The 26,783-nt window shown below is 35.5% G+C and overlaps 1 protein-coding gene and 1 long non-coding RNA gene across 2 annotated transcripts in view; both read right to left on the minus strand.

Moving 5' to 3' along the window:
• The window catches only part of RhoGEF2 (Rho guanine nucleotide exchange factor 2), a 191,327-nt gene that overhangs the window by 152,215 nt on the left and 12,329 nt on the right, over window positions 1-26,783 (minus strand). The gene's annotated exons all lie outside the window — the stretch shown is intronic.
• On the minus strand, window positions 11,344-12,646 carry LOC149476428 (uncharacterized). Its single transcript, XR_016317843.1, has 2 exons — window positions 12,202-12,646; window positions 11,344-11,567 (listed from the first exon to the last, which is right to left on the minus strand). It is a non-coding gene; the product is annotated as an uncharacterized LOC149476428 (long non-coding RNA).

Below are 26,783 nucleotides of genomic sequence, written 5' to 3' on the forward strand. Positions count from 1 at the left end.
CTCGTGCGAGATAAGACCACTTACCCTTCGGCAAAAATTCATATGAAAACATTTTTTAGTGTTCAGTATCATGTTGTGATTTTTGCACCAGGTAACGATTCTATCCACGTCGTTTTGTAGGGTAACACAATCTGATGGTGATTCAATAACCTTCAGTAACTTAAGATCGTCTGCGTACATGAAGGGAGTCGAGCTATGTATGCATTGAGTAATATCGTTTACAAATATGTTAAAGAGAATAGGGCCTAAATTTGACCCTTGGGGAACTCCTGAGGTAATATTATATTTCATTGATTCAAATCCATTAAGAACTACGTAGAATGATCTTCCCTGTATGTATGATTTGAGCCAATGCAAAAGTGAACCTGCTAAACCATATTCCTCACATTTTGAAGCAAGTACGTGATGCGGTACCTTGTCAAAGGCTTTGCTAAGGTCTGTGTAAATAACATGTACTTGTTTTCCCATATCTAATGCCTGTGCAATGCTATCAAGATAGGTGACAAGATTTGTAGTGGTTGATCTCATTTTAATGAATCCGTGCTGGTGATTGGAGATATAGGGTTTGAAATATTCCTGCAACTTACGACTAACGAATGATTCTAGTATTTTACCAAATGCACAAAGTAACGAAATAGGCCTGTAATTTTCTATATTAGAGTTATCTTCACTTTTATAAATAGGTACAACCTTAGCCACTTTCCAAGTCGCAGGGAATGTGCCCGTACTCAATGAGCGGTTATAGATGGTAAGTAAGGGCTCAACTAATGTATTTGCACATTTCCTGATGAAAATATTTGGTACGCCATCGTAGCCAGAACCCTTATCAAATAATTAAAAATAAATTAAAAATAATATGTACCAAAATTAATGGCAAAACAGGATTTTGATCTGATTTATCAAGTCAGAAGTAATTTGTCTAAAAATGGTAAAAATTAGTAGTTTTTGGTAGTTTTACGTAAATCCTAACTTTAAAACAAATTCAAATTATCTCAAACTTTTCTGGGAAGGTAATATGACTGAAATCTGAATTAAAGCCTGTAAACTATTTCAGTCCCCTGGCTCTGGCTGTAGGCCACAGAAAAACAAAACGATAAAAATACAATATCTCCTGCATTGTTGAAAACTTCGTGTTAAAATTATCCGCCAAGTCATTATAACATAACTATAGTCCATTGAATGAGTCCCTCCAAGGGGGGTCTAGAGTGCGTGAGTTAGTAACGTAAGATGTTTCTTCGGAAACATGTCAAGAGTCCCTAGGTAATAAACATACTAAAACCCCGGGCCACTAGGAGGAGCCCCGGTGTGGGGGGAGGGGGGAAATGGGTCCATTTTTTCATTTTTCGCTTAAATCTCAAAAACGATACATGTTAGAGAAAAACTTTCAAGGAAAAATTGAAAGGCCATAAAATTATCTACAAGTTGTACCTGAATCATTTTTTCCTATATCCTACCGTTTCTGAGTTATACGCAGTAAAACATGATTTTGGCTCAAACAATTTCAACATCAATCGATCAAAAAATATTTCTTTCTTCCAAAAAACTCAAATGTGCAACTTGTGACCAGTACTGATAGATTGCTCTTAATTAGTTCTATAATTGGTAAAATAAACACATTCCTCCATGGAAGCCTTTAGGAGGAATCGATTGTCAAAATATTATATTAGGGCAGTTTGAGTTACTGAACTTGATCTTTTTATTTTTTTCTTCCAAAAAACTCAAAAGTGCAACTTGTGACCGGTACAGATAGATTGCTCATAATTAGGTCTATCATTGCTAAAAATACCAGATTCCACCACGGAGGCGTTTACGGGGAATTGAATTTTATAAGGGTAGTTACGATACATGAACTTTTTATTTTTTTTCTTCCAAAAAGACCTAAGACCTAATTATGAGCAATCTATCTGTACCGGTCACAAGTTGCACTTTTGAGTTTTTTGGAAGAAAAAAAATAAAAAGATCAAGTTCAGTAACTCAAACTACCCTAATATAGTATTTTGACAATCGATTCCTCCTAAAGGCTTCCATGGAGGAATGTGTTTATTTTACCAATTATAGACCTAATTAAGAACAATCTAACAGTACCAGTCACAAGTTGCACTTTTGAGTTTTTTGGAAGAAAAAAATAAAAAGATCAAGTTCAGTAACTCAAACTACCTTAATATAGTATTTTGAAAATCGATTCCTCCTAAAGGCTTCCATGGAGGAATGTGTTTATTTTACTAATTATAGACCTAATTAAGAGCAATCTATCAGTATCGGTCACAAGTTGCACTTTTGAGTTTTTATGGAGAAAAAAAATAAAAAGTTCAAGTATCGTAACTACCCTAATAAAATTCAATTCCCCGTAAACGCCTCCGTGTTGGAATCTGGTATTTTTATCAATGATAGACCCAATTATGAGCAATCTATCTGTACCGGTCACAAGTTGCACTTATGAGTTTTTTGGAAGAAAAAAATAAAAAGATCAAGTTCAGTAACTCAAACTACCATAATATAATATTTTGACAATCGATTCCTCCTAAAGGCTTCCATGGAGGAATGTGTTTATTTTACCAATTATAGACCTAATTAAGAGCAATCTATCAGTACCGGTCACAAGTTGCACTTTTGAGTTTTTTGGAAGAAAGAAATATTTTTTGATCGATTGATGTGGAAATTGTTTGAGCCAAAATCATGTTTTACTGCGTATAACTCAGAAACGGTAGGATATAGGAAAAAATGATTCTGGTACAACTTGTAGATAATTTTATGGCCTTTCAACTTTTCCTTAAAAGTTTTTCTCTAACATGTACCGTTTTTGAGATTTAAGCGAAAAATGAAAAAATGGACCCATTTTCCCCCTCCCCCCACTCCGGGGCTCCTCCTAGTGGCCCGGGGTTTTAGTATGTTTATTACCTAGGGACTCTTGACATGTTTCCGAAGAAACATCTTACGTTACTAACTCACGCACTCTAGAACTTTTTATTCAATGGACTACTAGTTAATAGAACACGTCAAATGCGATGAAAAACATTTTCGAGGCAAAAATATATTAACACGTATAATTTCAACATCTCGACATATTGATAAATTATGTACCTACGACACTGAAGGAATTCGTACCTACAACATTATCAACACAAGTTCGTGACAAACCGACGGACATAATATTTTATAGCTATATTGTTCTGAATAACACTTTAGTTTAATTACGTATAATTGGTGGCACTACAATAGAACATTACCTATTTATATACTAAAAGACGAAATTCACGTTGAATATATTGTAAAATTTCGAAACTAAACGTATTATTAAATACGAAGTATTTTACGTGGTGATAAATGCATTCCTTGTAATACATATATATCATTAAGTAAAAATATTTCGATACGATAAATTTAAAATAAAAGAAGATATTATTTATTATGATATCTGTAAGTTTCCTTATGCAGTTTTCAGAAGCTCAAACGTTATTCGATGACTTTATCAAATTATTACCATTTGCATAATAAATAAAACATGTTTTAAAATTTAAATCCGTTTACAACTCTTAATTTCTAACAGCGCTGTCGTCTATTATAAAACAATAATAAAATTAAAATATCTTTACATCTTTCCGTCGTTTACCCGCGTATTATTCTATCGTGTGTGTGTGTGTTTATCACACATCCGGACCAGCTGTAATTTTTAACATAATATTTAAATACATTAAAACTGACGCGTCACTTTTACTCGTTAAAATATATATACCTACCTGTTTCTTTCCGTTGTTAATTAATCACCCTCAAGTAAGCTAAAAATAACTTAAACCATATTTAGAAGTGACCTGAATAGTTTTATGTTGTTCATTATGTACAATGCAACTTTGCTATAGGCTTATCGAAGTTAATGCTATTTACATAGTACATTAATAGTTGGTACTTTTGATGTTATTATCAATATTATCTACATTGTTATTACAAAATCTTGGAATTATTTCGTTCATTTAAAAATATTCTAATTTAATCAGAGATGTACAAAAAGTAGAGGAAATTGAACGTAATGAACTAACTATACAAACATTAAAATATTACTGTATAGAAGTTCAAAATGGGTAAGCGCGAGTCGGTAACGCATGACGATTGTTCCGTAGGTATATGTTTTAAATCCACACTAAAATTATATAAAATTACACTATAGCAGAGTTTTAGATCAAATATTACCTACATTTTACTTGTATGTTTACCATTGTAAGATAAGTTGCTGTTGTATGTATTATGTAAATGGATGTATTCAATCCATCTAACACCATACATACAGAACCCGAAGCAACAAGCATCCACCTCACGATGGATGGTGCAACATCCGACAGACGCACAAACGTATGTATGAATAGTTAAACATTTCGACACGCAGCGCGCTATGATTTTATAACTGCTGCGTAATTTTACTATCGCTTGCCTAATTAGCCGGTACGTGTTGTTTTTATTCAACTTTTTTATTGCAAATGTAATTTAAACACATATTTTTAATTGGTGGTTCATTAAGAGAAATCAATTTATTTACCAGATCTAACAATCCAAAACGAAGGAAATCCTGTTTCCCTTTGCGAAATGTATATCTTTTACAAATCAATATCTTTACGGGAAAACAAATGATGGACCTGAATAGTTAGTTAGTAGTTTGAATAGTTCTGCATCCTGCTGTTAGACTTTTTAATCAGTCTTTTTGATCGAACCCGAAATCTCTCACTTGTGATGCTCATAACCTTACATTAAGTTATCATACAAATTAAGGCCTTTTCCTCCTTTTATAGTTTAAAATACCCTTAAACAGTGATCACATCTCAACAGACATAATCCTTCCATATGTAATTCTCGTGTTTGTTTTGCTTAGAAATTCAAGTGCTTTCGTTTTTGTTATACTGACGTCTTCCCGTGGCCATAACAAACAGGGTGATAAATAAATCAAATGAACCCGTTAAAATTTGAATTAAAACCTTCCACACACCCAAACTTCATCTATTAAGTCACACATCAGATTAACTTGGCAGCGTGTGACCATCACGCGGCCGCTCCGTCGTAACAAGATGACAAAATATACCCAAAATAAAAGCATTCCTTCATAATCTAAAATGATACTGGACAACTGATGGTCCATGTCACGTGTGCACAACACTCATGGATATTTGCGTATATTATCACCACATGAATGGCAGCTTGCGAGAGCCGTTTGGAATTGACATCGTTATTACATTTTTATTTTATTTTATAGCGAAAAATTTGTTAAAATTTATCGGGCACCGGATTAACTATTATATTTCATACTCATTCAAAAATTTTCAATAAACGTTTTTAAAGAAGTCACTCTGTACCCACTATTTTAAATGTTTATACCTTATCCGCTAAAGGACTGGGAATGAATTTTGTTACATAGATAAATTTTAAGCATTTCATCCTCAAAATTTGCTGATGATATTAAGTTTTAGGATGTAATTTAGCTTCTTAATTAAAGACAAATTTCTTAACCGATATAACCTATTTATCACAGATCTCCATTATCCATAACACTTTACTTTCCACCCAGTATTACGCGAATGACGTCACAACAAAGAGCCAGTAATAAATATTGAATTAATGTCTGTTCAACTCCGTTGTAGTGTTTCTTTTAACAGCTATCTGGTTATATAACTACTCGGAATCGTACATAATGTATGTAACAGCAACATAATAATTGTAATGATAAAGTTTTCTAGATTTCCGCTAATTAATTAGTGTTTTAATTATTTTGCTGTCGTACTGTACATGTTACACTATGGCATTATTTCATTTAGTTTCTTGTCGTGATATTTTTGGACGCTTGATAAATCATCTTTTTCAGGGTTCCGTACCGAAAGGGTAATACGGGACCCTGTTACTGAGACTTCGTTGTTTGTCTGTCTGTCTCCAGGCTGTATCTCATAAACCGTGATAGCTAGAAAGCTGAAATTTTCACAAATGATGTAACTATTATTTTCCTTGCCGCTATAACAACAAATATCTACCTAGTTACTAAAAATTAAATAATAGATATATTATTACCCCATACAATACACGTGATTTTCTATTCTAGATGATAATACGGAACCCTTCGTGCGCGAGTCCGACTCTCACTTGGCTGGTTTTATTTATAATTTAATCAGGTATTAAAGTACTTATTTAAAATCTATAGCAACCAAAGAATAAAGAAATACCATTAAGCATTCCCTACGTACAAAACTTTCTACTTAATTTCCCACTCAACGGTGTGAGCTGCATACTCAATTTATCGATCGAATAACTACACTTGGTATAAAAACAATGCTGATCCTTTGTTAGTCTCAACTCGTACATTGTAATTTGTAACATAACATTGTATTGTTGAGTGGGGACTGTAAACTTTTGTTGCTACTAGTTATACGCTCGGATTTGCCTGCGTTCATTTTGCGTACGAACGCCACCATACATTTAAACTATCAAATTTTATTTCAGCTATACTTACGTAGTATCTAACCTGTGGCAATAGGAACCTACCAAGTGCAAATTTCAAAACAATTTAACAAGATCAGTTCCGACTAAAACACATGCTTTCGTATTAATAGGTATAAAAAAACAAATTAAAATACATACTGCTTCGGAATTCTTAATGAATCTGACTGAATAAAACTGTATAAACTAAAAGTCAGACAGACAGTCGCCAGCGGTTCCTACGTCGCATAGCAATACGAGAGATAACGGATATTCTGTGTAATATAGACAACTAGTTAACCCACGCAACTTTGTCCGCTTCCAAATGTATTTTTTTCCAAAACTATGCATTGCTACACCGCTCCTATCGATCGTAGTTTGATGTTATGTAAACTTTATCCTTCCTTGATTAATTAATTAATGTCAACATAGGATATTTTTTTTATCTCGGTCCAGTAGTTCCTGAGATACATGCTTACAACCAAACAAACGACAAACAAACAAGATTTTAGGCTTAAGCATAGCATAAGTTGTGAATTATGTTGTGCCACTACCGTTTACCATTTCTGATCGCGAGGTATGGATACATTAGTAGGTAATACACGAACAATTGTTTAATAAGAAATTCTAATAAGTATTATTATTGTAATAAATTAAAGTAAAAACAAGTAGGTTTGATAAGCCACTGAAGCAGTTATTTGAAAAATGCTGTGTTATCAAATATTAAACATTTTAAATTGCATGAACAAATACTTCACATTCCCACATATCACGATAACTATACCTCTAAAGCAAATAATGTAATAATTTCTATGCAAAATATACGCAAACATCATATATGCATACGCATGTTTGTACGCACCTTGAATTACCATCGTAATTATATACAATTTAAAAATAGCTTAAAAGCACAAGCCGTTCATCCATCTATCTTAGGTACCCTATAAGTCTTACCCTATGCAAAAAGATTTATATCAACGCAACGCAACATAAGCATAATGTTCCTATTGAAAGCTATACAACACCTATAATTATTCACAACGTTCTACAATTAATCAAATACCCTCCTCATTAACCTGACACAATACATCGATTAAACGATCACTTAATTCAATCACTTCAATTAACATTTAGCTGAAATATTAATATCGTACACGTCACGAACATCCATCACTCTAATGTGCAATAATGATTAACGACAGAACCATCTATTACGATAATTAAGGCATAGGAGTTAGGACATGGCGTGAGAACTCCACCGTATCGCAAAGATTTGAGCTTGACTCATATCATAGTATAAAGAGAGCAGCAAGTTATCTTCGAACAAAGGTACATCGCGCCGTTTGTGCGTACGCGGAGCGCTTGGCAACGCCCCCCGTTCATGTACCTACGCAAGCTTGGCGCACGCACACAACTCCGCTCGACTCGGTTCCTTCTCAGGGACCGTTTTCGTGAGGGCCGGTGCTAATTGTTTATACAATTATTTAAAATATCAAAATCAATGTGACGATTGAGAATCCTGCGCGTCGCGAGTTAAGGAACCGTGCGTTCCTAAACGCCAGCAGTTGGCCTACTTCTCTCTTTATACTATGCTCATATCGTACGTGATTCCCATCCGATTACGTCACCATAATGTTTAGACTGTGATAGTGATTGCTGACGCGCTGAAATATATTTCTAAGTGGCTTTTAGCGAGTATTTATTGTAACTTACGTTCGTGCTGGAGATATGTGGGATTTCAATAAATATAACGTGCATAAAGGCGATATAATTAGGAGGCATAGGAAAAACATTTGCGATTAGATTATGTATTTTAATTTCAATTTGATTTGTCGCTTAAAACGAGGACATAAAACTTTTTTTATTCAATTCGAAAAAATTCAATTCGCAAGATATTGCGAGGCAAGGCTATAGAGATTAATGAACTGCAATGAACTTCGGTAACATTCATGTATATGTAGAGTGTAGACTTAATAATCAATATTGTTACTAAGCTAGAATTAATTAAGACAACTGAAGTTCGCTTTATTGAGGACAATAACACAAACATGTGCGCAGAGCAGGTGCAGATTAAAAATCGATGATTGCTTCTAGCAATCGCACAGATGCCGAGTTGTGACGTCACACCACCAAGAATGTAACAGTACCTATATCACCATAATAGGCACAAATTATACACTTGGCCCGCCAGCCCAGGCGTGTATAAAACAAACTCGTATATGAGTCATCGATCCTGCAGGACCATTCGACTTGTACTCGATAAACCTGCCTGGAATCCGGAACAAAAATGCGCAAGAGCATATGAAAAAAGTAATGAGAGAATGTCCTTATAAAGTGAGTTGAGATCGGCTGTATTGCTTAATGATCTTAAACACGTAACATCACATTTTACACTAACAGTATCATTTATTTAGTTACGTTCAAACTTTTTCAACAGGATGAGGGTATTCCGAAAATTACAGTTACAGGTTACAGATACAGGTTGTTTCTAAGCTATTCCATACCGAAAGAAAGATTCGAAGTTTTATCAGTAACATTTACGATAACTGGACCGACAACTTGATACAAATAAAACAATAAATACTCCGATGAGGAAAAAGGTACCACTATATTATTCAGATTACTTTTACACCATCCACGAGCGTAAAATCAGTACAACTCAACGTTTCACTAGAAATTCGCATCTATTTACGACGTTTAGTTACGCTTACAGCGTACCTACTAATCAGTTCAACATAATAGACTTGAAATGCATTTAGCTTTCATTGTGTATGGACAAACCAGTCTTTATCTACACGAAGCATATAATCAAAATCAGTAAAACTATATCATCTTAGATACATGATATCAATATCATCTTGAAGGATTATGTCACCAACTTATATTACTTTAAGCTGATTGTACTGTTTGTATTTATTATTGCAAAAAAATCTATGTAATTTTGCCTATAGATCGTTAAACAAGAGAAACCATAATTTTAACAATTCGATAATCTACTCAAGCTAATAAAATTGAAGTTACTCCTTGCTTTCAGGTCCTGCATAAATACAATCTTAATTTCGTCAGGTTGCTGATTAAGTAACCATAGTAGTGAATTTTATCTCAAATTAAGCATCTCTAACATGCCAAATCCATTAGAATATTTTAAAAATCTTATTCCAACGAGTGCTATCAACTTAACTGGGCAGACTCCATAGACAACAGACAGACCAACTAGTCTTCAGACAAACAACCTTGCATTCAACACAACAGTTCAGCAATCACGCGACGGGTTATCGCAAAATAAAAACACCAATTAAGCACTCCGCTATCAACGTGCAGTGCGCCATAAAGCGATGAAATAAAAACAAACATTTATCGCGATCGCCGACTGGAACGACGTCCGCCCGCCGTGACTCATCGCGGCGGAATGATATCTCATATCGGATAATTTGACAAGTGAGGTGTGAAAATATTGGATTTTGGTGCTTTTGTGTCAAGCAGGGACACGATGAGGAACATCACCTGATAGTTATCGACGGCCGTTGACCGATCGAAACGAAAGAGAGACAAAACACAAGAAATTGTTTTATTGCTATCCTTCTCCCTTCATATGTAGGTACATATTTTTACTACCTAGAGCAAAATTTGTCCCTTAAATGTGAAAGGACCTATTGGTATTTAAATCCCTGTACGATATTACTAGTAAAAAGGTCAAGATCTAAGTGACTTTAAACATTTAAAGACCAAACCAAATCACTATCATTTTAGGAATTAAGGTAAGTTAAAACTACAATTAATTTAATAAGATTCCACCCCTCTGTACCCCATGTGGGTGGTGATTCCTGTTCTACTGCAGTTATCGTGACCCAATTTGCTAGAAGCGAACACAGTATTCCTATTAAGTATCGCAATATAACTGTCACTAAAACAATATTTGACCAGCACTTGTACGAAATGCATTATGTCGTTTATCATAAACTAGCTGTGCCTCGCGGTTTTACCCGCATTGCTCTGCTCCTATTGGTCTACGCGTGATGATATATAGCCTATTCTCGAGAACTGGGCTGTCTTACACCGAAACAATTTTTCAAATCGGACCAGTAGTTCCTGAGATTAGCGCGTACAAACAAAATCTCTTCAGCTTTATAATATTCATGTAGATATAGATTACATAGTCGGTATGGATGGATGAACAATGACGACGTGCGATGGTCTGTTACGCAAAAACTAATGAACGGATTTGATCGGAATTTGATGGAAAGACGATGTTGCCGCAACAAAATCGTGCAGAACGGAGCGTTGCGACTGCGTCATCGCGGCGTCACGTCGCGGCGCCGTGCGATTGGCCGCGGATTGACCCCACTGTCCTCTACTACTTGGACTCGCCACGCAACCGCTGAGCAGGACACTCCCTCACTAAAATTAATTAATTCTACCAAACGCACTTTGTAATTTTAAATATTAAACTATATACGCACAAGTTTATTGTCTTCTTCTTTCGTCGTCAACATTTTCTGGACCTTCGACACCGGATCACATCCTGGATTTTGGAGACGCAATCGGCAAGGAAGTCGCAAAATTACAGTGCAGTTTGGTAAGACGGCCAACTAATTTATCCAACCCTGTAAAGCTTCATCTGAGTGATACTGTGCTTTGTATATTCCAGAGCTTTTGGTGTTGCTTGCCTCCTCACGTGCTTTTACGCAACCGAAGAATCTGCTTCACGTGGCACGTAAGTACTTGTAGCTTTTTACTTCAGTCATTATGTCTCTTTCTGAGCAAAAGGAGCTTAAGGATTTGAGAAAAAAAAGGGGGTTAATCAAATGCAGGTTAACGAATTTTAAGAAATATGTTTCGTCTTTTGAAAACGTGGATCTTGATACACATCAAAGGGCAGAACTAAAATTACGTATACCAGGTGCACAAAGTTTAATGAACGATTTCAACCAAGTACAAAGTAAAATCGAAGATCTTGTCCCGGAGTCAGAAACGGATAAACTCATAGAATCACGCGTAGAGTTTGAGAGGGAATATTATGTTGTCCTGGCGATGCTGGACTGCATGGTAAACCCAGATAATTCCGAGGATAGATCTGTTAATAAATCCATTGACTGTTCCTTAGCGCACGACCATACGACCTGTAACAATTTTAATAACGATTCAGTAAAATTACCGACTATTTCTGTACCTAGCTTTGACGGTTCACATGAACACTGGGTAGAATTTCGCGATACGTTTTCATCCTTAATTCATAATTCGAAAACAATACCACCGGTTCAAAAATTCCATTATTTAAAGGCGAGTTTAAAAGGCGATGCCAAAATCGTTATAGAAAACGTAGAATTTTCATCCGAAAATTATATGGTTGCATGGGAGCTTTTATTACACCGTTTTAATAACACGCGTTTGATAGTGCAAAGTCACATTAAGGCAATATTTTCACTTCAAAACGTCTCAAGAGAATCAGCTATTCAATTACACAATTTAATTGATACAGTTTTAAAAAATTTACGTATTCTTAAAATCTTAGGAGAACCCACGGAATACTGGGACACTTTGATTATTTATATCGTAGTTTCAAAGTTAGATCCTACCACTGAACGCGAGTGGGAACAATATAAAAACACATTTTATAAATTACATAAGGACAAAATTATTAAACTAAACGATTTATTAGAATTCATTAAAGAAAAAGCCGATTTATTAACTACACTATCCGTAAATCACAATAAACCTAGTATTTCAAATAACTCAAATAAATTTTCTACTTACCAAAATAAAAATTCATCATCCAAAATTCATTGCAACATAGTTTCGGATAACAAACAATCTAAATCGCAATCCAATAAGTCGCGCAGCCATTACAAGTCATGTTTGCTATGTAACGAAAAGCATCAGCTGTATTCATGCCAGAAGTTTCTCGACTTATCTCCGCAACATAGGGTTAATTTCATAAATGATAAAAACTTATGCATTAATTGTATGCGCCCAGGTCATTTAGTTGGTACTTGTCTTTTTGGTCCGTGTAGAAAGTGTGAACAAAAGCACAATAGTTTACTTTGTGATGCAATTAAATTATCACCAATTAAACAAAATACAGTGACGTTAACTACGTACGAGCACCCCTCGCTTACTAATACGCATCCCGTTTCAGTGGTTTCAGTAGATAACGCACACATGCAACTTCAATGTATTAATCACGCACAAACCGTTATGCATACAAAGGATGACAATTATTCGCAACAGATTGTCATATTGTCTACGGCGATAGTTGAAGTATATAATGAATCGGGTGAGTATTATTGCGCACGCGCAGTTCTAGATAGCGGAAGCGAGCGATCCTTTATAACGCAATCGTTTGCAAATAAATTAAATATACGAATATTACAGTCCACTCAACATATTCACGGTGTAGGTAATTCTATTACGCAATGTTCGCAATCTTGTAACATTGAAATTAAATCGCGCGACGGGAGCTTCACTGCCCGTTTTCAATGTTTGATTTTGCCCCAAATTACATCAAAATTGCCTACAACCACGGTTAATTTAAATCAATTTAATATTCCTCACAATTTATTGTTAGCTGATCCCAATTTTTACGAAAGTCAACCTATTGATTTACTGATCGGTGCTGATTTATTTTGGGAATTAATAACCGAAGGAAAAATGCGCCTGAAAAGTGGTCCTTTCCTTCAAAACACCAAATTAGGTTGGATAGTGTCAGGTGCAATTAAATCTTTTCCGTATACTAGTAATAAAAAATTATCACATATTAATTGTAATTATTCGACATTATCCACGGAAGATGATTCACTCGATAAGTTAGTTAGGAATTTCTGGGAATTAGAAGAATTATCCGCGCCTAGCAATAAATTACAGCAATTATCGAGCGAAGATAATATTGCTTGTGAGGAACATTTTATTCGCACAACACGTCGACTTTCCGATGGTCGTTTCTGTGTTTCAATTCCTATGAAACAATCACCTGAGTTATTAGGTAATACACGCGCACAAGCTGAACGTCGTTTTTACGCATTAGAGAAACGTCTTCAGCAAAATACTAATTATAAAAAGATGTATTCTGATTTTATACAGGAGTATATTAATTTAGGTCATATGAGTCTCGTCAATACGTATGGGAATCCGCACTATTTCCTACCGCATCATGGTGTGTTTAGGGAGCACGCCACCACAACTAAATTACGCGTAGTTTTTGATGCGAGTATGAAGTCTAGTTCCGGCGTATCATTAAACGACATACAAATGATTGGACCTGCTATTCAAGGTGACTTGATTTCTATTTTATTACGTTTTCGCGAGAATAGGTATGTTGCATGCGCTGACATTGAAAAATTTTACAGGCAATTGAATATTGCTGAAGATCAGCGTGACCTGCAGCTGATCTTGTGGCGGGATGATCCCTCAGAGCCGCTGAGGGTGTACCGACTCAACACCGTGACGTACGGAACGGCATCCGCACCGTATCTAAGTTGTAGATGTTTAAAGGAATTAGCCAAACACTCGAATATTCCGTATGTAGCCGATACTATTAATAATTGTTTTTACGTTGACGATCTCATAGTTTCATCGAATTCTATATCCGAATTAGAAAATATTTGTAAAGAAACTAGTAGTCTTTTAGATTCAGCATGTATTAAATTACGAAAGTGGATTTTTAGTCATAATTTAAATTTAATTACGCCTAGCGTTAATGAATCGCAAACACACGATCTATGTTTACTGAATAAAACTTGTAACAATAAAACTTTAGGTATCGGATGGAATAGTCTCGATGATTATATTTATTATTTCACGCAAATTATACAAAAGAGTGAAGTAGTGACAAAACGTATTATTTTATCGTGTGCTTCACAAATATACGATCCGCTAGGATTATTGAGTCCGTTTATTACTATCGCAAAGCATTTATTACAAAGATGTTGGTTGTTAAAATTGACGTGGGATGAATCGGTTCCTAACGAAATTTCGCAAATATGGGATAAGTTTATAAATGGATTATCTTTTCTTAGCAGTTTACGAATACCGCGTCACGTTATGTGCATTGATCCAGTGCGAACCGAACTACATATATTTACCGATGCTTCACAGGTCGCGTACGGAGCTTGCGCATATAGTCCGTTTTCTTATGGGAAAAGGTATACATTTTTGAGTAAAGCAATGCAATTTGGTACGAATGTTGTACTCGTCCACCTAAGCCCAAATCGCCTGGTAGCCAGTGTCTACTCCCCGGCAGAAGGGAGGGAGGGGGGGTTATAGAACAGAGCGCCCGGCGCTCGGAAAAAAAATTCTGGCGGATTCATTTGGCCCTTTGAGTCGAGTTTGGTGTCGTTATCAGGTAACTAGATGATGCCCGATTCATTCCCCATACCAGTTTTTTAGGGTTCCGTAGCAAAATATGTCACAATCTTTAAAATAATAAACTTTTGGCAGTGGCAAAATCCAAACAAACCAGTATATTTTTATATTTTTGTATCAAACTTAGTTTATAAAAAAATACTGTCTGAAAGGCCATTTCATGCAGATTATAAAAACATTAACATGTAACATATATCTTACCATTATCAATGTGAAATAAATTATAGAAAGTACAGGAACGTTCGTCAGCGCAGCGTAGGGGACGGCTAATAGACCCGAAAAATAAGCAATAACATAAAACAAAAACCAGTCAAGTGCGAGTCTGAATCGCCCATCGAGTGTTTCGTACTTATTTGTCCTATACCATGTTATCTTGTCTGGTAGGACCTGGTTAACTGATACACACACACTTTCGTCTTTATAATAGTAGTGTGATTTTTAATCATCTTTAAATTATAAATGAAGTCAGGTAACATTGTTAAAAATAAAGATATATAATAATAGAACGTTTTTGTATTAATAATAATGACAACCACCTCCACAATTACATAATTCGGTACATTTGAGCTGGCGTATAAAACACTTCAATCTGGAATTGCAAGATTTTACGCACCGACATCTTATCAATTCAAAGCTTCTCTTTTCTTTTTATTTTAGATGGGCAAGGAATATTTTGATTTTTTAGGTCCCTAAATATATTATACAGCCTGTAAAACTGCCCTTAAGGTGTGTTGTTTAAGGGCAGCTTCTGTGGGAGGCAAATTTTCGATTTGCTTGTCCGTTTTTGTTAAAAATTTGTTTGCGACCCTCATTTACTGTCACAGCGGGGTACAATGTGAAAAATAAACATGTATTTATAATAATTATAAAAAAAAGATAAGTTCTGGATAAGAGTATCCTTAAAATGTCGTGACCGTCCTTACCTATCATGCATTGTAATCACAAACTTTTCAATTTCACTGTCTGCATATTTGCCACTGTAAAGTGCTTCAAATCCTCGTGTGCTATAAGCTATTCGGATATGCCTTCCATACCTCAAATGCATAGTTCTTTTAGACCTTCTAGCTTGGAATACATGATATTCTGTACTAGCCATATCTGTCGACTGTTCTTAACATTATTTTGGCTACTACTACTATATCGTGTGTTCCAAAGCTTGAAGGTCTAAAAGAACTATAGGTACACATGCATTTGAGGTATGGAAGGCATATCCGAATGGCACACGAGGATTTGAAGCACTTTACAGTAGCAAATATGCAGACAGTGAAATTGAAAAGTTTGTGATTACAATGCATGATAGGTAAGGACGGTCACAATATTTTAAGGATACTCTTATCCAGAACTTATATTTTTTTATAATTATTATAAGTACATGTTTGTTTTTCACATTGTACCCCGCTGTGACAGTAAATGAGGGTCGCAAACAAATTTTTAACAAAAACGGACAAGAAAATCGAAAATTTGCCTCCCACAGAAGCTGCCCTTAAACAACCCACCATAAGGGCAGTTTTACAGGCTGTACATATTTAGGGACCTAAAAAAATCAAAATATTCCTTGCCCGTCTGAAATAAAAAGAAAAGAGAAGCTTTGTATTGATAAGATGTCGGTGCGTGAAATCTTGCAATTCCAGATTGAAGTGTTTTATACGCCAGCTCAAATATACCGAATTATGTAATTGTGGAGGTGGTTGTCATTATTATTAATACAAAAACGTTCTATTATTATATATCTTTATTTTTAACAATGATACCTGACTTCATCTATAATTTAAAGATGATTAAAAATCACACTAATATTATAAAGACGAAAGTGTGCGTGTATCAGCTAATCAGGTCCTACCAGACAAGATAACATGGTATAGGACAAATAAGTACGAAACACTCGATGGGCGATTCAGACTCGCACTTGACTGGTTTTTGTTTTATGTTATTGCTTATTTTTCGGGTCTATTAGCCGTCCCCTACGCTGCGCTGACGAACGTTCCTGTACTTTCTATAATTTATTTCACATTGACAATGGTAAGATATATGTTACATGTTAATGTTTTTATAATCTGCATGAAATGGCTTATCAGACAATATTTTTTTATAAACCAAGTTTGATACAAAAATATAAAAATATACTGGTTTGTTTGGATTTTGCCACTGCCAAAAGTTTATTATTTTAAAGATTGTGACATATTTTGCTACGGAACCCTAAAAAACTAGTATGGGGAATGAATCGGGCATCATCTAGTTACCTGATAACGACACCAAACTCGACTCAAAGGGCTAAATGAATCCGCCAGAATTTTTTTTCCGAGCGCCGGGCGCTCTGTTCTATAAACCCCCCCTCCCTCCCTTCTGCCGGGGAGTAGACACTGGCTACCAGGCGATTTGGGCTTAGGTGGACGAGTACAACATTCGTACCAAATGGCATTGCTTTACTCAAAAATGTATACCTTTCCATACAAGCATGCCCATAAGAAAACGGACTAATACGCTCGTACGATCAATGCAACAGCTGATGTCACAGTGCGCTTGATATGTTCGAAGGGTAAGATCGCGCCGACTAAACCTACAACTATACCTAGATTAGAGTTGTGTGGTGCGTTGTTAGGTGCACGATTATATTATAAGCTTATTGGATCACTGCGTTCAAATTTTGATAAAATTGTATTTTGGACAGATTCAACTATCGTTTTAGGATGGTTAGGTATGCCTATTAATTTATTAAAACCTTATGTTCAAAATAGGACGGCAGAGATTCACGAGCTGACCAAGGAACATCCATGGCGTCACGTCGCAAGCAAGGATAATCCAGCCGATTTAGTCTCACGCGGGCAAAGTCTAGAAGCGCTTAGCTCCTCATCTTTATGGTGGGAGGGTCCGTTATTTTTACATAATGTACATTTTGAATTGCCCGATTTAAAACATTCCAAATTAATTAATTCAGATTTACCGGAAATTAAATCTACGAATATTTGTTGTCACATAAGTAATAATTTAAACGATAATTTAATTATTTTTTCTCGATTTTCACAATATAATAGACTTAAACGCGCAGCTGCTTATGTATTACGTTTTATTAATAACGCGCGAAATAAAACTAATAAGTGGACAGGTTTATTATCAGTCGAGGAATTAAATCGTGCTGAATTAACGTTAGTAAAGTTGAGTCAACAGGAATCGTTTCCCGATATTTACTATGCGCTTAAAAATAATAAAAATATAACGAATATATCAGGCTACAATCAAATTTCTAAATTAAATGTATTCTTTGACGCGAATAATAATTTAATTCGTGTAGGTGGGCGTATTCAAAATTCGCCAAATTTTAGTTTTAATAAAAAATTTCCTATTTTAATCGCAGCTAATCATCATTTTTCACTTTTGCTTTTTCGGTTCGAGCATGAACGTTTACTCCACGCCGGGCCACAGCTTCTACTGTTTACGATCAGAGAGATGTGGTGGCCGGTCGGCGGCAGAAACCTCGCTAGGAAGGTGGTACATTCGTGCATGCGCTGCGCACGACTGCAACCGACTACGGTCGCGCCTATTATGGGGAATCTACCGCAGGAGCGTCTGGACCCAGGTTACCCGTTTATACGTTGTGGTGTCGACTACGCTGGCCCAGTGTTCACGTTGAATCGTAAAGGCAGAGGTGCTAAGTTACAAAAATCGTACATATGCTTATTTATATGTTTTGTTACACGCGCGGTTCACTTGGAACTTGTTAGCGATCTATCGTCGGAATCATATCTATTAGCTTTGAAACGTTTTATATCGCGGCGAGGTAAACCCGTGACTATCTTTTCTGACAATGGGAAGAATTTTGTCGGTCTCATGAATGAGTTCAAAAAATTTTTAGCTACCTGTTCTGATGAAATTAAAGCATATGCAACTTCGCAAAATATTAATTTTAAAATGATACCTTTTTACGCTAGTCATTTCGGGGGATTGTGGGAAGCTGGAGTAAAAAGCTGTAAGCACCATCTCAAACGTGTAGTAGGTAACGCACATCTAACGTTCGAGGAGTTTAGCACAGTATTGACCCAGGTTGAAGCTGTCCTGAACTCCCGTCCTTTGACCCATCTTTCCACAGATCCCAATGATTTCCTTCCACTTAGCCCTGCACATTTCCTGGTTGGTCGTCCGCTGACTGCACCTGTAACGGCTGAGCTGCTATACGACGTGCCTGAGCTTCGTCTCCCGAGGTTCCAGAGGGTGGAACAAATACGCCAGCACTTTTGGAATCGTTGGTCCAAAGAGGATGTCTCCGAGATGCAAACGCGAACCAGATGGCACCAGCACAAGGGGGAGCTCAAGGAGAACACGCTCGTTCTCATTAACCTTTGGCTGACGTACTGGTCTAAATGTAACTTTAACGCCGCGGTACCGTCTCATAGACGTTAAAAATTAAATTGAAATAAAATAATATAAATTAAACAATACTATACTGTAACGGTTTTACAAATTGATTCATACATGTATAAGAACAATTTATTACGGATAAAATAAAACTACTGTCCTTAATTTAATAATAGTCAACATTTATTCATGAATACACTATAATTGCTTATCTAAATTTAGGAACTCTTTTTTTTTCTAAAACTATTCATCAATCGACAAATGAACTTAAATTATCGTTACTTCTTTGTATTATAATTAATAAATAACAAAAATAATTAGTCTTTCTTCAATAACAAAAAAAATGACAAGGCACATATTCGGTACATTTTCAACGTCGTAGTACAGTCATTGCATATTTGAAGACAGCATGTAAGACACATTGGCTTGCTGCATTGATAGCAATAGTACTTTGTTCTTCTTTTTAGGCGACTTGGACATATTGCACACGTCTTCAGAGTTCCAGGTTGCGGATTAGCTTGGCTTTTTAGAGACGGAGGAGGTTCAGGCATGTCGGTTGGTCCAATGCAGAAGTTGATCTTTCAACTGGGGTTCTTTCCCGTTTCCTTGGCATACTCCTAGCTAGCATAGGTGTTTGAGGCATACTCTTAGGTGCAGATTTCATTTTTTCTAGGCATTCTGCGAAATTTAATAAAATTAAAACCGATGTGACGTCAACGAGACCCTATGTGGCTACCTACGTAAACACAGAGGTGACGACCAAGAGACATGCTTAGTTTTTGTATATAAACACCGTACTTACGTCTGTGAGACGGCGATCGCTCCTGTGGGAGAACCTGTGCACTCGTCGCGCTCGCGGCCGCGACTGACGGCAACAAGATGGCGGGATAGGAAGGTAGCGGGAGGGGTAACGCTACGCGTCGCGTTTTTTGAAAAATATTGTCATAATAAAAATAATGACGTCTGTGAGACGTATACCACGTCAGTTAAAGGTTAAGGACGACCGATTGCCGCCGTTGAAGTGGAGCTTGGGGCGCATCCACGCGACATATCCGGGGAAGGATGGAGTAGCACGAGTGGCCGACATTCGTACTGCAGACGGCATCGTGCGTCGGGCGTTCACTAAAATTTGTCCGCTTCCTTCACCAGATAGCTGATTCTTCGCTTCGTGGTCGACAGTTCGTTGGAACAGCACGTTCCAAGGCCGGGAGCATGTTGCCGCAACAAAATCGTGCAGAACGGAGCGTTGCGACTGCGTCATCGCGGCGTCACGTCGCGGCGCCGTGCGATTGGCCGCGGATTGACCCCACTGTCCTCTACTACTTGGACTCGCCACGCAACCGCTGAGCAGGACACTCCCTCACTAAAATTAATTAATTCTACCAAACGCACTTTGTAATTTTAAATATTAAACTATATACGCACAAGTTTATTGTCTTCTTCTTTCGTCGTCAACAGACGATAAGATTTATATAACAGCAGAAGTATAATGTTTAGGTAAGAGATATCAAATCAAATCAAATCATTTATTTATTTCTCCTCACAATTCCCAATCACATAATGACATATTTCATGGAATTAATAAATTATAGAACAAATACATCCAATATTCTTCACTTTTGTTTTCTCAGATAAAATTCCGCCTAATGTAGTTTCCTTTATTGCATTCAAATTAATCAATAATCCAAATCCAAAACACTATCTACAGATGTTAATGTATAAACATCATGACAATCCAGTAAATAGCCAGAATTTGGCACATTTCAGGTAAATCTAGTTACATAGCCAATATCCCTTGTTTATTAAACCACTGGTCGGTTATTACACGATCCCGCATTAACACAAGCCCCTAAATCATAGCCGTGTGTTTGTTTACAAGCAAATCGTAAACTGGATCTAAACGGGGCGATTCGACAAATCCGATGTTTGAGTTTGCTGCCTGTACATAGGGCATGCAGAACCGAGTCCGGTTCCAAGTTTCTGAAACCCGGTTCCAAATCGAGCTCAGAACCGGGTAGAACCGGGTTACCCGGTTCTTTTATAATACCTCGGAAAAAAATACGAAATTAAACAAAAGTATCTGTAAAAGTACCTGATGGGCCTTTTATTTTACGCGGCTTGTGTCTTATTTTATTAAATTAATAAAGAAACAAAATTTCAATATTTCTCCTTATTTATCAGTCTTATAAAAGTACCTTGTTATCATAATATCACATATAAACTTAAACCTTATTCATTCCTTATTCATAAACTGTAAAGCAAAAAACCGGCCAAGTGCGAGTCGGACTCGCGCTCCGAGGGCTCCGAAGTCCGAACAAACCTATTTTTTATAATGTTGTAACTTTAAAATTTGTTTCTAGCAATTTTTCCTTTATCTGTGTTATAAGACGTTACTTTTACCAAATTTAAAGGCTCTGTGTTCATGAGAAGTACCCTGTAGGTTTTGAGTCCAATGCGAATGTCGAAATTTGCAAAAATTTTCAGCATTTACGGCTGTATCTTTTGATGCGTTGGCTTGTGAGTTTGACTTTTTCACAGCATCAAGGGACCGAAGACTTGTGTATTCGATATAAATTTCAGCTTGATACCAAAAACAAAAACATGACTCGATCATTATATGAAACAGTAAAATCAACAGCTTTTCAAATTCACGACAAATCTAATAAAAATATTTCAGTAGCCTAATTTTTGTCATTTTCGAAGCCTAATTTTTTTTTTGGTAATACACCCGTGGGAAACTTATAGCATCTAAGGTTAGACAACCAATCAGAGCCATGCTTGAGGCGTGGCACGAAAATTCGCGATGCACGTGAGTCTGACGTTGCCAGATAGAATAAATTTGTTAAAATAATGCAGCAAAATATAAATAATACTTTATATTTTAATATTTTGGTCGGAACCGGGAGAACCGGGTTTCATACTATTCAGACCCGGTTCTCAAAATCATCAAAAAACCCGGGTTTACCCGGGTTTTTCGGAACCGGGTAAACCCGGGTGCATGCCCTACCTGTACACATACCTACACATATTTATATATGCAGGTACCTACAATACATGGACGATGTTTGGAAGCTATATTACGATGAAAAGTTTTTTAGCATGCAATCTGTTATACAGATCGATAAATAATCTGAATCAGTAGCATATATCAGAGGCTCTGATATAAGATGCTACTTTTGCTATTCCCGATATTATACACCGGTGGTGATTCTATTTCTCAAACTGATAGTTACCAAGGAAGGCATTATTTTGCGATCTTTTGTTCTTTAACTTAGGGTAAAAAGGATTCCAATCGAAAACGTTACGTATCTACGTTTGTCCATCACATTTCTACATGTAACATTCACTATGTTAACCATTAGATATAGATAATAAAAAAGGCTCCCTTTTATCCAGTTACCAGTTACCACGCAAACCACGGTCTGTAGTGACTAACATTGCACCATGCCGGATTTAAAGAACTTCTACCTTCACGTTGACGATCAGAACATTACGACACTAACAAATAGCTCGTCGTTAAATAAAGTTACACACACTGCAGTATTGCATCATTGCACACTACGGATCTTCGACACGTAGTTCTATGTACAAGAATCACTTAATTCTATCTAATGTTAAGTAGCGGCTAATTGAACTGAACTCAACAGTTCTAAGAACTTAATAATTTTTGTTTGCAACTTAATTTGGAAGACAGGTGAATGAACTGTGTGATCACAATCGTTCTATAGTTTAATTGTTATTTGTTTATATTTAGGTAAGTCGAAAATACGTGTTGTGAAACACAATGCGAATAACTTTGTCACAAACTTTATCATTTTTAATAACTTTACCATACTTAAATCAATAAAGGACATAGAAAAATCGATTCTGTCTATTCCATTATTAAGTAATTTAAAACAAGCATTAAAAATGTATCACTATTTCTTCAAAATCTCCTAATAGCACCCGGAAATTAAACAGCCTATAATTTACATAACCACACCGAGCTCTAGGGAACGTTCCACCTCATCTTATCACTCGTCAACCAAACACATAATCTCGTAACGATTGATTGATTGATTGATTGCACTTTCACTATTTCTCCCGCGGTAAAATTATTAATCGACGTAGCATAACAAAACTCATTTGTTACTGAAACAGCTAATAAAAATTTACCTAATCGTTGGAAATTATTTTTACGCGGATAATATAATAATGTGATGTAACTAACTTACACGCTATTTTCTAATAAAAGTAAACTAACAAAAAAATAATACAGTTTTATACTTAGTACCCTACTTGATTTGGTTGATTATATAAACAATTGCTATTCCAAAAAAAAAAACAATTTAATTCACTTCCGATTACATCACCTACCAACCTAATCTAATATACCTAATGTTATGCTACAACTAATCTATCTATGAGTTTCTTGCCGGTTCTTCTCCGTAGATACTGCTTTCCGAATCGGTGGTAAATTTTAAAATATGTAATGACGTTTCAAAAGTGCTTTTATAAGAAGTCTAATTGAATGAATAAATGTTTGAGTTTGAATCTCTTAAGAAACCTGCGCGAAGCGAGAGCGAACCACTTGACACGACCGATACTACCTTCTTCTATCTTTCATACCAACCCACATCCTCCCGTTATCAAGCCGTTCCAAAAAAAGTGCACCACATAACATATTGCATATCAATCGTAAATAAGATAATATCCGTAATCGAACGTGCACAGTGCACACGATTTCTTTCAACCCAAGGCCGCTGCAAACAGCTGTCGACTACATATCCATGAATAAGACACAAATCATATATAAATTGTTCAAGTGTATTGCACGTTATCGTCGCAATGGCTTGAAATGCTAATCTTTACACCATCTTCATTATCATTTATCATTTTTATGCATGTTTATAAGAAAAGTATAGGTACCTACCTACATTACAATATGGACCGTTTATATGATTGACAAAATTTTTCGCTTATTGAAAAACTTCATATATAGCAAATAAAAAAATCTAATTATAAAAGAGTAGAAACATTACTAGGTACTTGTCACGTGAAGGTAAGTGAATGGCAACGCCCTAATAGCACTTATAGCTAATCTACAAAAATATATTATTAAAGAAATGCGAATCCTTAATTGATTTAAAATTACATTTCAATTGGAAGATGATAAGAGATATCTCGAGTCTACGCCCCCTTACTGATACGAAAGACATACGACTATTAATCAAGGAAACTTTTCAGGAATTCGTTCATGATATTTCTTATTTATCTAACTTTACATTTCACTGTATACAATATTATATATATACTAGCGGTCCGCCCCGGCTTCGCCCGTGGTACATATGAAAAATAGATGTTGGCCGATTCTCAGACTTACCCGATATGCACAGAAAATTTCATGAGAATCGGTCCACCCGTTTCGGAGGAGTATGCAGACTAACATTGTGACACGAGAATTTTATATATAAGATATATATAGTATATTTATAGTATACAATATTTAAATTAACAATACAAGTTACAACATACATAGAACTTGTGGTGCTTTTGCTAAATTCGGAAGTGATTTTCAATACTTCCCCATAACTAACAATGACACATTTTGACCTTATCTACCTACTGATTAATTCAAAATTAAAAACCGGGAAAACCCCTCTACGCACATGATTAAAAAAGATAAGTGCTATTATTCATAGAAAAACATTAATGTACTTTTGCTGTATTGTTTAGCATAATATATATCCTAAAGCCACATACATTTACGAAAGTAGGTAGGTATATTACGACTAACAATTAGAAATGTGCCAACGTTAAATTCTTTAAAAAGGCATTACTAATATTACTTTTAACAAAGATCGCTTTTAAACACTACAATCAATACTTATAATAAAACCGTCTGCCGCAGTATTTCACATAGATATAGGTATCATAGCATTGCGGATTCGTGGCATGCCTTATACTAACTGGCACCCCGCACCACTAAAGACATTCATATTTCGATAAAGAAAATCCACAACGCATTGCAAGTCATTTTAAATGTATTCTCTGATTCTTCTATTTCAAAATTCAATGTTTAATATATTACATATTATTTAATGAATCCTCATAGGAGGCCCGTGACCCTGCAGACTGCAGTGGGAACATTTATGATGATGATGATGAACTTTATTTAAAAGAAAATCTCGCAGTGCCACAAGAAAAGTCCAAGTTAGAAATATAATATATTTTCACAACGATCACTATCTTATTGAGTTATAATAGCAATTATCATGTTTAATTATCGGTTAAATTTTAGTGAAAGTCAGTCAGATGACCGTGACGCCTTTGCCACGATAAAAAGTGAGATCTCTTCGTTCCTCGAATTAAAATAAATATAAACGTTTACTATTTTGTTTTTACTTACTAAACAAATTCTGTAGAAGAACGTTCCTTTAAAAAATATAGACTAGAAACTAGAGAGTAAATTAATGAATTGTTGATAATTAAAATACATTGTATAATTTATTAATTATAAACAACGTTTAGTTATTTAATAAGTAATTTAATTTATATTAATCAGTACATTTGTAAGTGTAATCTTAATCTTAATACTAACTATTATAAAGGCGAAAGTTTGTAAGTATGGACTATGGATGTATGGATGTATGGATATTTGTTACTCTTTCACGTAAAAACTACTGAACCGGTTACAATGAAATTTAGCACACATATAGAGGGTAACTTGGATTAACACATAGGATAGGTTGTATCCCGGAAATCCCACGGGAACGGAAACTATGCGGGTTTTCCTTTGAAAACGCGGGCGAAGCCACGGGCGGAAATCTAGTGAATAATAATATATTACGTAACTTCTTTATATGATTCAATTCAACGTGTGTAAGTATTCCTACACAATTAATGAATACTTAAAAATATTGTTATAGATGCCATAGAATTAATATCCCTACCTTGATACCAACGAAAACAAATAATATACTTATTAGATAATTATTATATTAATAGTTTTAATAAAGGAGATAAATTTTAATTCCAGACCTCGAAAATCATTCGATCGAAATTACGCAGCTTTCATCATTAGGTAGATATTATAAAATATTATGTATTAAAATGTACCTTCAAACACAACACCTTATCATGCCTTTTCATCTTATAATTTCAGAATTTTATTCCTATATAGGTATTAGAGAAATATGCACTCTTCAAAATCAAAACTAACTAAAAACCAAAGTTCAATTGACATCAAAACAACGACCTCGGCACAAATACGAAAAGTCCAATAAAATATATTAGCGGTGACATCAGTAACACCACACGAGTCACAGCAAATGTCGACTCTGTTTCCTCTATGCAAATTATTTTGGCAATGAAGTACCTACGTTAAATCGTTAAATAAAATCGACGCATGCCAAATGTCCTCTTTGCGGACCGAATGTTACTTTTATGGATTCCATGTAGCCGAGAACAAGAGCTTTTGTTGAATTTATATTTTTGGTTTTTATGGCATTCAAATGCTTTATAAATATAAATTTATAAAGAATAGAAAAAGCGAATGCAAATAGAGCTTTTGTATTATTTACATTCTTGACATAAAACTATTCGATGAACAATGAACGTTGTGTTGACGTTAATTAGATTGAACCCGT

This window comes from Colias philodice, chromosome 27, assembly GCF_061535455.1.
Source record: "Colias philodice isolate Cphi_HAF_F1 chromosome 27, ilColPhil1 Martin Lab GWU primary, whole genome shotgun sequence".
Lineage (NCBI taxonomy): Eukaryota > Metazoa > Arthropoda > Insecta > Lepidoptera > Pieridae > Colias > Colias philodice.